The sequence below is a fragment of the Salmo salar genome, unplaced genomic scaffold (assembly GCF_965601325.2).
Source record: "Salmo salar unplaced genomic scaffold, fSalSal1 ptg000221l, whole genome shotgun sequence".
Taxonomy (NCBI): domain Eukaryota; kingdom Metazoa; phylum Chordata; class Actinopteri; order Salmoniformes; family Salmonidae; genus Salmo; species Salmo salar.
Window position 1 is genome coordinate 458,723 of NW_027675333.1, and position 12,869 is coordinate 471,591.

General features: G+C 45.2%; 1 long non-coding RNA gene across 1 annotated transcript; it reads right to left on the minus strand.

Annotated features, from left to right (window-relative positions):
• Window positions 1-9,836: 9,836 nt before the first annotated feature.
• On the minus strand, window positions 9,837-12,288 carry LOC145867157 (uncharacterized). The gene is made up of 3 exons (XR_014383247.1): window positions 11,291-12,288; window positions 11,038-11,132; window positions 9,837-10,809 (listed from the first exon to the last, which is right to left on the minus strand). It is a non-coding gene; the product is annotated as an uncharacterized LOC145867157 (long non-coding RNA).
• Window positions 12,289-12,869: the final 581 nt, after the last annotated feature.

The following is a 12,869-nucleotide window of genomic DNA, read 5'->3' on the forward strand; positions in this document are numbered from 1 at the left end:
CAGAAGGTCAAAAAGGGTCCAAAAATGCAACAGGCAGGGAAAAGGCCGTGGTCCGGGAGATCAGGCAATAGGTTGATAACAGGAAATCCTATAGGCTAAGGTACAGGCAGGGAATAGGTTGATAATAGGAAATCCAATGGGCTAAGGTACAGGCAGGGAATAGGTTGATAACAGGAAATCCAATGGGCTAAGGTACAGGCAGGGAATAGGTTGATAACAGGAAATCCAATGGGCTAAGGTACAGGCAGGGAATAGGTTGATAACAGGAAATCCAATGGGCTAAGGTACAGGCAGGGAATAGGTTGATAACAGGAAATCCAATGGGCTAAGGTACAGGCAGGGAATAGGTTGATAACAGGAAATCCAATGGGCTAAGGTACAGGCAGGGAATAGGTTGATAACAGGAAATCCAATGGGCTAAGGTACAGGCAGGGAATAGGTTGATAACAGGAAATCCAATGGGCTAAGGTACAGGCAGGGAATAGGTTGATAACAGGAAATCCAATGGGCTAAGGTACAGGCAGGGAATAGGTTGATAACAGGAAATCCTATAGGCTAAGGTACAGGCAGGGAATAGGTTGATAACAGGAAATCCTATAGGCTAAGGTACAGGCAGGGAATAGGTTGATAACAGGAAATCCAATGGGCTAAGGTACAGGCAGGGAATAGGTTGATAACAGGAAATCCTATAGGCTAAGGTACAGGCAGGGAATAGGTTGATAACAGGAAATCCAATGGGCTAAGGTACAGGCAGGGAATAGGTTGATAACAGGAAATCCAATGGGCTAAGGTACAGGCAGGGAATAGGTTGATAACAGGAAATCCAATGGGCTAAGGTACAGGCAGGGAATAGGTTGATAACAGGAAATCCAATGGGCTAAGGTACAGGCAGGGAATAGGTTGATAACAGGAAATCCAATGGGCTAAGGTACAGGCAGGGAATAGGCAAAAGGCGTCGTTAGGGAGGCAGGGAGGCAGGCAAAAACTATCATACACGGGAGGAGTAAATTAAAGGAAACTCAGCGCTCCGAATAGCCGTGTGTCGCAAATCAAACATTACATCACAATGATGGGGGTGCAAAGAACTGAACTAAATAGAGTTTGATAATGACATACAGGTGTGTGAACAGGTGATCAGAATTCAGGTGACTGGGATCTGGAGAGTGAGCTGCGTTCAGGGGGATCTACGTGTTTGAGAGTGTGAGCTGGAAGCAGACGTTACACCATCCACCATTTTAATATTGGGCAAAACACAACCCAAAACACAACCAAAACAAACTGAAAAATCAATCAACGAGTTTGAGTCACAAGCTTGATGTAGTCGCTGCGTTCAAGGAATATCGGATCAAATACTCAAATTGTGACTACTTTAGTTAAGCCACTATGAATTAATTGGTCAGAGAACATATGACTTCTTTAAATAGGGGGACTAGATACATAAAGTGCTTTCATTTTTCTAAATAGTGAAACAGATATGTATGAAAATATCCTCAAATAAAAGGTGACATTATATACTGTCACCTCATATGAAACATTTGATCTGAAATCCAAAATGTTAGAGTTTAGAACCACATTTAAATTGTTATCTTCACTGTCAAAATAGATATGGTGTGGACTGTATACTCAATACAATCTAAATCTGATACCTCACTGTCTGTCTTTTGACTGATACTGCTTTTAAACTGGTCTGGTCAGTCTACTCAAATATTTGTACTATACATGTTTCTATCTGCAGGTAACACATTGATAATTTGTAATTTATAATATGATACATTCATTTCTGAATAGATATGTAAGGTTTCAGGACACTGATATCTGAATATGTTGAAGAAATATACTGCCACTATTTTCACCACCAAAGAATAGCAGTGTGATTTTAATATGATTTGACTCTTTGCAGGCTGTCAGGCTGTCTAGTCACAGAGGAAGGCTGTGCTTCTCTGGTCTCAGCTCTGAGGTCAAACCCCTCACACCTGAGAGAGCTGGACCTGAGCTACAATCACCCAGGAGACTCAGGAGTCAGACTGCTCTCTGCTGGACTGGAGGATCCACACTGCAGACTGGAGAAACTCAAGTATGTAGAGGGTTTATGTCAATGTTCATATCAGACATGTTTGACTTTTCAGGCAGTTAAGACAATCATTCTGACCACCACTTGGACAAAGTGATGTGTGTGTGTGTGTGTGTGTGTGTGTGTGAGTTCAGGTGTATCCCTCAATGACTGTCTGTTTTTCTGCTTACCGCTACAGTGTGGAACATGGTGGAGAGAACAGAATGAAACCTGGAATTAGAAAATGTGAGTGTTGACTGCTGTGAAGAATATGACTAAGAATAAGTCTTAATTCAAGTTAAGTCAAAGACCACCATCATTACTGACTTGGTCATATTAAATATCATCTGTAGTTCTACAGAAGCACAAATCAGGGACACCAACGTTTACAAAGAGTTGCTTTGACAATGTCTGTCTGTGTGTGTGTGTGTGTGTGTGTGTGTGTGTGTAATTAATGTGAATAAGTGTGTTTTATATTGCCATACAGTATAACATATGATCATTCAACAAGTCTCAAGTTACCTTAACTTCTCCTTTTGATATCTAGAAACATCTACATTAAATGAATTAGTGAAAAGTGAGTTAACATTCTAATGTGAATGATGATGATTTCTAATATTGTGTCTGGTTTCATCCATCAGATGTCTGTGATCTCACACTGGACCTAAACACAGTAAACAGACTCCTCTCTCTGTCTGAGGAGAACAGAAATGTGACATGTAGGAGAGAGGAGCAGCCGTATCCTGATCACCCAGAGAGATTTGAGGACTGTAGACAGGTGCTGTGTAGAGAGGGTCTGACTGGGCGCTGTTACTGGGAGGTAGAGTGGAGTGGGATAATGGGGGCTGGTATAGGAGTGACATATAAAGGAATCAACAGGAGAGGAGGGGGTGATGACTGTAGGCTTGGATACAATGACAAGTCCTGGAGTCTGTTCTGCTCTGACGACAGTTACTCTGCCAGGCATAATAATAACTCCACTATCATAGACGTCCCCTCCTCCAGACCCCACAGAGTAGGAGTGTATCTGGACTGGTCAGCCGGCACTCTGTCCTTCTATAGAGCCTCCTCTGACACACTGACCCACCTGATCACATTCACCTCCACATTCACTGAGCCCCTCTATCCAGGATTTAGGGTTTATGATGGTGGCGACTCAGTGTCCCTGAAATAATAACCTCACACACACACACACACACACACACACACACACACACACACACACACACACACACACACACACACTGGACACACACACACACACACACACACACACACACTTACACACACACACACACACTGGACAAACGAAAACACACACACACTCACACACATACACACACACACACTGGACACACACACACACACACACACACACTGGACACACACACACACACACACACACACACACACACTGGACACACACACACACACACTGGTCAAACAAAAATACACACACACACACACACACACTGGACACACACACACACTGGACAAACAAAGTGGACAAACACACACACTGGACACACACACACACAAACACTGGATACACACAGACACACACACACTGGACACACACACTAGACAAACACACACACACTGGACTCACACACACACACTGGACACACACACACACTGGACACACACACACACACACTGGACACACACACACACACACTGGACACACACACACACACACTGGACACACACACACACACACACACTGGACACACACACACTGGACACACACACACTGGACACACACACACACACACACACACACTGGACAAACACACACACACACACACACTGGACAAACACACACACACACACACACACTGGACAAACACACACACACACACACACACACTGGACAAACACACACACACACACACACTGGACAAACGAAAACACACACACACTCACACACATACACACACACACACTGGACACACACACACACACACACACACACTGGACACACACACACACACACACACACACACACACACTGGACACACACACACACACACTGGTCAAACAAAAATACACACACACACACACACACACTGGACACACACACACACTGGACAAACAAAGTGGACAAACACACACACTGGACACACACACACACAAACACTGGATACACACAGACACACACACACTGGACACACACACTAGACAAACACACACACACTGGACTCACACACACACACTGGACACACACACACACTGGACACACACACACACACACTGGACACACACACACACACACTGGACACACACACACACACTGGACACACACACACACACACTGGACACACACACACACACTGGACACACACACACACACACACTGGACACACACACACTGGACACACACACACTGGACACACACACACACACACACACACACTGGACAAACACACACACACACACACACTGGACAAACACACACACACACACACACACTGGACAAACACACACACACACACACACACACTGGACAAACACACACACACACACACACTGGACAAACACACACACACACACACACTGGACAAACACACACACACACACACACACTGGACAAACACACACACACACACACTGGACAAACACACACACACACACACACTGGACAAACACACACACACACACACTGGACAAACACACACACAAACACACACACACACACACTGGACAAACACACACACACAAACTGGACAAACACACACACACACACACACACACACTGGACAAACACACACACACACTGGACAAACACACACACACACACTGGACACACACACACACACACTGGACACACACACACACACACTGGACACACACACACACACACTGGACACACACACACACACACTGGACAAACACACACACACACACACACTGGACAAACACACACACACACACACTGGACAAACACACACACACACACACACTGGACAAACACACACACACACACTGGACAAACACACACACACACACACACACTGGACAAAAACAAACACACACACACACACACACACACTGGACAAACACACACACACACACACACACACTAGACAAACAAACACACACACACTGGACTCACACACACACACACACACACACACTGGACACACACACACTGGACACACACACACACACACACACACACACACACACACACACACACACACACAAACAGGACACACTCTCACACACACACATGCGCATCTTCCTATAATTGTGAGGACCTTGACCCATGACCTCTTACAATAACACCGTTAGTCTTTCCACAAGACTCCCATGAAGTTATAGTGTGACGTTATGAGTCGACGTTAAAGTAACATTCTCACAACATAGTGCACTTGTTTTATCCTGTTTTAGATGTATCCTCTGTTTAAACATTTAAACTCTTACAATAACACTGTTAAAATACCAATGTGATCATTTCTTGTCTTTTATGTTGGAAAAACAAATTGTACAATTATATGTGGACATACGCTCCATAGTTGTACAAGTATACATGGATATATTGTACTTTTCATAATAAAACATACTTGAAACAAGAAAAAGCATGTTTATTGTGAAAACAATTTCGTTATTGATTTTTACATTGCTTCTCCCTGTCTCATGTTGACGTTTGTCATGAATCTTGACCTGGAGGCAGAACTGTGCGATTTCCTCTAGATATGTCAGCTGCAAAGTCAGAATTGGCTGTGGAAAATAATGTTGTTTTATGGTCTTAATTTAAGGGAAGGATTAGCAGTGTGGTTAGGGTTGAGGTAAGGATTAAAATCTGATTGTATTACTTTGTGCCTGTGCCAGCTAGTGAATACTTTGCTGAACTGCCTAGAGGGCAAGATTCATACCAATAAATGCCAACCTGCCTCCAGGGCAAGATTCATGACAATAAATGCCAACCTCCCTCCAGAACAAGATTCATGACAATAAATGCCAACCTGCCTCCAGAACAAGATTCATGACAATAAATGCCAACCTGCCTCCAGAACAAGATTCATAACAATAAATGCCAACCTGCCTCCAGGGCAAGATTCATGACAATAAATACCAACCTGCCTCCAGGGCAAGATTTATGACAATAAATGCCAACCTGCCTCCCATTCATCCCCTCCTTATCTTTACAAGGCTGCAGAACCTGCAAGCTAGTGATGTGGGGGTTCTCTCATAACCCTCAGTCCCCAGGTGGGTAGATGGCAGGTTGAATAAAGAGAAGCTAGTGATGTGGGGGTTCTCTCATAACCCTCAGTCCCCAGGTGGGTAGATGGCAGGTTGAATAAAGAGAAGCTAGTGATGTGGGGGTTCTCTCATAACCCTCAGTCCCCAGGTGGGTAGATGGCAGGTTGAATAAAGAGAAGCTAGTGATGTGGGGGTTCTCTCATAACCCTCAGTCCCCAGGTGGGTAGATGGCAGGTTGAATAAAGAGAAGCTAGTGATGTGGGGGTTCTCTCATAACCCTCAGTCCCCAGGTGGGTAGATGGCAGGTTGAATAAAGAGAAGCTAGTGATGTGGGGGTTCTCTCATAACCCTCAGTCCCCAGGTGGGTAGATGGCAGGTTGAATAAATAGAAAACAATAGGCTATATAAATCAATCCATAAATGTATAATTATTATGTAATTAACACAAAACATTAAGGACACCTTTCTTTCCATGACAAACTGACCAGGCGCAACTCAATATTAGGAAGGTATCCTTAATATTTTGTCCACTCAGTGGCTCTGACCCTTTACGTAACAGTCAATCCTCTTTACCAGGAAACCTTCCTTAAATTTCCCCAAATGTTTCCACACTGCTGCTCTCTCACAGCTGCTCCAGGGCCTCTTGGGTTGAGGAGTCATTCTCTTCTAACCTGATCACAGCTGCTCCAGGGCCTCTTGGGTTGAGGAGTCATTCTCTTCTAACCTGATCACAGCTGCTCCAGGGCCTCTTGGGTTGAGGAGTCATTCTCTTCTAACCTGATCACAGCTGCTCCAGGACCTCTTGGGTTGAGGAGTCATTCTCTTCTAACCTGATCACAAACAAAGACAAGATTCAAACAAATAAACATGATGGTCCAACATAATGGGGGGGGGGGGGTAGAGGGAAGGTAGGGGACAGGAGGGGGGTATAGGGAAGGTAGGGGAGAGGAGGGGGTATAGGGAAGGTAGGGGAGAGGAGGGGTTATAGGGAAGGTAGGGGAGAGGAGGGGTTATAGGGAAGGTAGGGGAGAGGAGGGGGTATAGGGAAGGTAGGGGAGAGGAGGGGGTATAGGGAAGGTAGGGGAGAGGAGGGGGCATAGGGAAGGTGGGGGAGAGGAGGGGGTATAGGGAAGGTAGAGGAGAGGAGGGGGTATAGGGAAGGTAGGGGACAGGAGGGGGTATAGGGAAGGTAGGGGAGAGGAGAGGGGTATAGGGAAGGTAGGGGAGAGGAGGGGGGGTATAGGGAAGGTAGGGGAGAGGAGGGGGTATAGGGAAGGTAGGGGAGAGGAGGGGGTATAGGGAAGGTAGGGGAGAGGAGGGGGTATAGGGAAGGTAGGGGAGAGGAGGGGAGGTATAGGGAAGGTAGGGGAGAGGAGGAGGGTATAGGGAAGGTAGGGGAGAGGAGGGGGTATAGGGAAGGTAGGGGAGAGGAGGGGGGGGTATAGGGAAGGTAGGGGAGAGGAGGGGGTATAGGGAAGGTAGGGGGGAGGAGGATTAGGGTATAGGGAAGGTAGGGGAGAGGAGGGGGTATAGGGAAGGTAGGGGAGAGGAGGGGGGTATAGGGAAGGTAGGGGAGAGGAGGGGTTATAGGGAAGGTAGGGGAGAGGAGGGGGTATAGGGAAGGTAGGGGAGAGGAGGGGGTATAGGGAAGATAGGGGAGAGGAGGGGGTATAGGGAAGGTAGGGGAGAGGAGGGGTTATAGGGAAGGTAGGGGAGAGGAGGGGGGTATAGGGATGGTAGGGGAGAGGAGGGGTTATAGGGGAGAGGAGGGGGTATAAGGGAGAGGAGGGTGTATAGGGAAGGTAGGGGAGAGGAGGGGGTATAGGGAAGGTAGGGGAGAGGAGGGGGTATAAGGGAGAGGAGGGGGTATAGGGAAGGTAGGGGAGAAGAGGGGGTATAGGGAAGGTAGGGGAGAGGAGGGGGTATAGGGAAGGTAGGGGAGAGGAGGGGGGGTATAGGGAAGGTAGGGGAGAGGAGGGGGTATAGGGAAGGTAGAGGAGAGGAGGGGGTATAGGGAAGGTAGGGGAGAGGAGGGGGTATAGGGAAGGTAGGGGAGAGGAGGGGGTATAGGGAAGGTAGAGGAGAGGAGGGGGTATAGGGAATGTAGGGGAGAGGAGGGGGTATAGGGAATGTAGGGGAGAGGAGGGGGTATAGGGAAGGTAGGGGAGGGGGTATAGGGAAGGTAGGGGAGAGGAGGGGGTATAGGGAAGGTAGGGGAGAGGGGGGGGTATAGGGAAGGTAGGGGAGAGGAGGGGGGTATAGGGAAGGTAGGGGAGAGGAGGGGGGTATAGGGAAGGTAGGGGAGAGGAGGGGGTATAGGGAAGGTAGGGGAGAGGAGGGGGTATAGGAAGGTAGAGGAGAGGGGGGGGTATAGGGAAGGTAGGGGAGAGGAGGGGGTATAGGGAAGGTAGGGGAGAGGAGGGGGGTATAGGGAATGTAGGGGAGAGGAGGGGGTATAGGGAAGGTAGGGGAGAGGAGGGGGGTATAGGGAAGGTAGGGGACAGGGGGGTATAGGGAAGGTAGGGGAGAGGAGGGGGGTATAGGGAAGGTAGGGGAGAGGAGGGGGGACTTCCTCCATGTCCTCCAGACTTCGTGTCAGGTAAGCAGCCTCCAAGTCTACCCTCACCAACTGACCAGACTGAGTGAGTTCTGAACATCCCTCTCTGTCCTCTGATGCTGCGTCCAAGTCTTCTTGGGTCTTTCTGGTGTCTCTGTCTTGACTCTTTAGTGAGTTTTTTCAGTTCTTTCCCAGGCTGCCTGGAAAACACAAAAAGATGGCAACTACATAAGAGTTATAAACTATCAAAATAAAGAGAATCCCACACTCCATATTTAAACTCCCAGTAATTTATTGGGTATTTACCAACGTTTCAGCATCACTGTGCCTTCTTCAGGGTGATGTCATCAATACTTGAACCAGGTTATGTTGACAAACAGTGCAATTAGTGCAACCAATGACAATAGAGAGGGGTGTGTCATAATGATTAAGTTAATTACAATGAATTAATGAAACTGTTAAAAAAACAATAGTTTATGGCATATTAAATATTTAAAAAATAGTAGCCTATATTATATATATCCGTCTCTCCATGTAATCTGATTCATTATGATCTAGGATCAGGTCCCCCCCTCTCCATGTAATCTGACTCATTATAATCTAGGATCAGGTCCCCCCCTTTCCATGTAATCTGATTCATTATGATCTAGGATCAGGTCCCCCCTCTCCATGTAATCTGACTCATTATAATCTAGGATCAGGTCCCCCCCTCTCCATGTAATCTGATTATTTATGATCTAGGATCAGGTCCCCCCTCTCCATGTAATCTGACTCATTATGATCTAGGATCAGGTCCCTCCTCTCCATGTAATCTGACTCATTATAATCTAGGATCAGGTCCCCCCTCTCCATGTAATCTGATTCATTATGATCTAGGATCAGGTCCCCCCTCTCCATGTAATCTGATTCATTATGATCTAGGATCAGGTCCCCCCCTCTCCATGTAATCTGATTCATTATGATATAGGATCAGGTCCCCCCTCTCCATGTAATCTGATTCATTATGATCTAGGATCAGGTCCCCCCTCTCCATGTAATCTGACTCATTATGATATAGGATATTTTTATTTTTATTATTTCAACTTTATTTAACAAGGTTGCTAGTTGAGAAGTTCTCATTTACAACTGCGACCTGGCCAAGAATAAAGCAAAGCAGTGTGACAGAAACAACAACACAGAGTTACATAGAATAAACAAGTGTACAGTCAACACAAAATTTAAAAAAAGTCTATATACAGGTTGTGCAAATGGCGTGAGGACTTATGGCAATAAATAGGCCATAGTAGCAAAGTAATCACAATTTAGCAGATTAACACTGGAGTGATAGATGAGCAGATGATGATGTGCAAGTAGTGATACTGGTGTGCAAAAGAGCAGCAAAGTAAATAAAAACAATGATGAGGTAGGTAGATTGGTTGGGCTATTTACAGATGGACTATGTACAGCTGCAGCGATCGGTTAGCTGCTCAGATAGCTGATGTTTAAAGTTAGTGAGGGAGCAATAAGTCTCCGGCTTCAGCGATTTTTGCAATTCATTCCAGTCATTGGCAGCAGAGAACTGGAAGGAGAGGCGGCCAAAGGAGGTGTTGGCTTTGGGGATGACCAGTGAGATGTACCTGCTGGAGCGCTTGCTACGAGTGTGTGTTGTTATCGTGACCAGTGAGCTGAGATAAGGCAGAGCTTTACCTAGCATAGACTTGTAGATGACCTGGAGCCAGTGGGTCTGGCGACGAATATGTAGCGAGGTCCAGCCGACTAAAATGACCTGGGTTGCAATCATGAAAAAAAACTACCCGGCCTTCATTGTTTGACATTGAGAACATTGGGAGAGATGAGAGCTGACGTTTTAGTAAATGTGCAGATTACGTATCTCAGTCACAGACAAGAAGCTCAATTAAGACATTATCTTCACCACTGGGACTGGGGACAACAGGACCACAGGCCAAATAATACAGCTCAACACTTCCACACTACCACAGTGAGTAGAATCAGGCTTCTGAAAACAGAAAACTTGCAGAATTATTAATGATGAATTGTATTACACGTTATTAGACATGTCTGTTGTTGAGGAGGATGGGAGACCCACAGTATAGGAGCAGAACGCACAGAGATGTCAAAAATGTGTTTCAAAAATCGTCAAAGAGTAATTATTTTAACCTAAAGCATTTAATAAAGACACTTATAGTACAATATTATGGGGAATAGGAATGAGAGGGCTACTTACACCATTTTGGGAAGGGATCACAGCAGTGATTGAATGAGGGTATGAGGCATGAGTTGAGGTGTTCAGAGGCTTGACCAGTGCAGGGCAGGGTTTGACTGGGAAGACAACACAAAAACACTACACAGTGAGACAAAAGAGCTAAGAATGAGTTAGTCCAAGCAAGGAGTCAAATCATAGATGTGTAATAATGTGATTGTGTTTGTGATTGACTCTACATAAAGTAATGAGAGAAAATTAACAGGGGTTCCCTCACCGTGCTTGGAGAGGAAACATTCAATGTGCCAGTGGTTGAGTGGGCCACATGAGACGTGGCTTCCAGTTCATGTGAGGAGTTAGTTGACAATGGAAGTAGAGTGGTCATCGCTTGTTAAACCATGGAACAGGAGGGGACTTAGCTGGAAATACAAATAGCAGATACGTTCCCTTGAAGGTGAGCCATCGTAGGTTTGAACAACAAGTTTGTCCATGAAATTAAACACGGAATTCACATCTCGCCCACTTGGCAAATCAAAGTAGCCCAAGAAACTTTTTCTGAATAAAGCCCTGATCATCCACATACAGTACCACATACAGTTTTAACAATTTTGGAAACGTCAGAGTGTTTTCTTTCCAAATCTACCAATTATATGCATAGCTTCTGGGCCTGAGTAACAGGCATTTTACTTTGGGCTCGCCAGACTCTCCGAACTTCCGAAAACTGCCCCCTAGCCCTAAGACGTTTTAACGGTCCTCACACTGTTCATGCTCTCATTACATAGACGCGTACTGCTCACCTGTTCATCTCGTAATGAATAATGTGGAAATTGAGCAAGTTGAGGTGACTAAACTGCTTGGAGTAACCCTGGATTGTAAACTGCCATGGTCAAAACATATTGATACGACAGTAGCTAAGAATGGGAGAAGTCTGTCCATAATAAAGCCCTGCTCTACCTTCAACCTCTTGGGGCTAGGTGGGACGCTAGCGTGCCACCCGTGGTGCACTCCATCAACAGCAGGTGCATTTCAAGAGCGGCAAATTTGAATCCAAATAAATGTCAAAATTCACATTTTTCAAAAATACAACTATGTTACACCATTTGAAAGATAAACATCTCCTTAATCTAACCACGTTTTACGATTTCAAAAAGGTTTTACGGCGAAAGCATAAATTTAGAGTATGTTAGGACAGTACATTTACAAGAGTTGTGTGTAATGTTTTGTCAAGTCAAAGACAGGGTCACCAAAACCATAAAACCAGCTAAAATGATGCACTAACCTTTTACAATCTCCATCAGATGACACTCCTAGGACATTATGTTAGACAATGCATGCATTTTTAGTTCTATCAAGTTGATATTTATATCCAAAAACAGCGTTTTACTATGGCATTGATGTTGAGGAAATCGTTTCCCTCCAATAACCGGCAGTCAAGTCAGCGTCAGAAATTAAATAATTAAAATTAGAAAACATTGGTAAAATATTATATTGTCATTTAAAGAATTATAGATTTACATCTCTTGAACGCAATCAACTTGCCAGATTTAAAAATAACCTTACTGGGAAATCACACTTTGCAATAATCTGAGCACTGCGCCCAGAAAAATACGCGTTGCGATACAGACTAGACGTCATGTTGGGGAGATCTAAAATCGAAAATACTATGTAAATAATCCATTACCTTTGATTCTCTTCATCAGATGTCACTTCCAGGTATCACAGGTCCATAACGAATGTAGTTTTGTTCAAAAAAGCTCATCATTTATGTCCAAAAATCTCCGTCTCGTTAGCACATGATGTAAGCCAGCCGGACTTCTCGTCATGAACGAGGGGAAAAAATATATTTACGTTCGTTC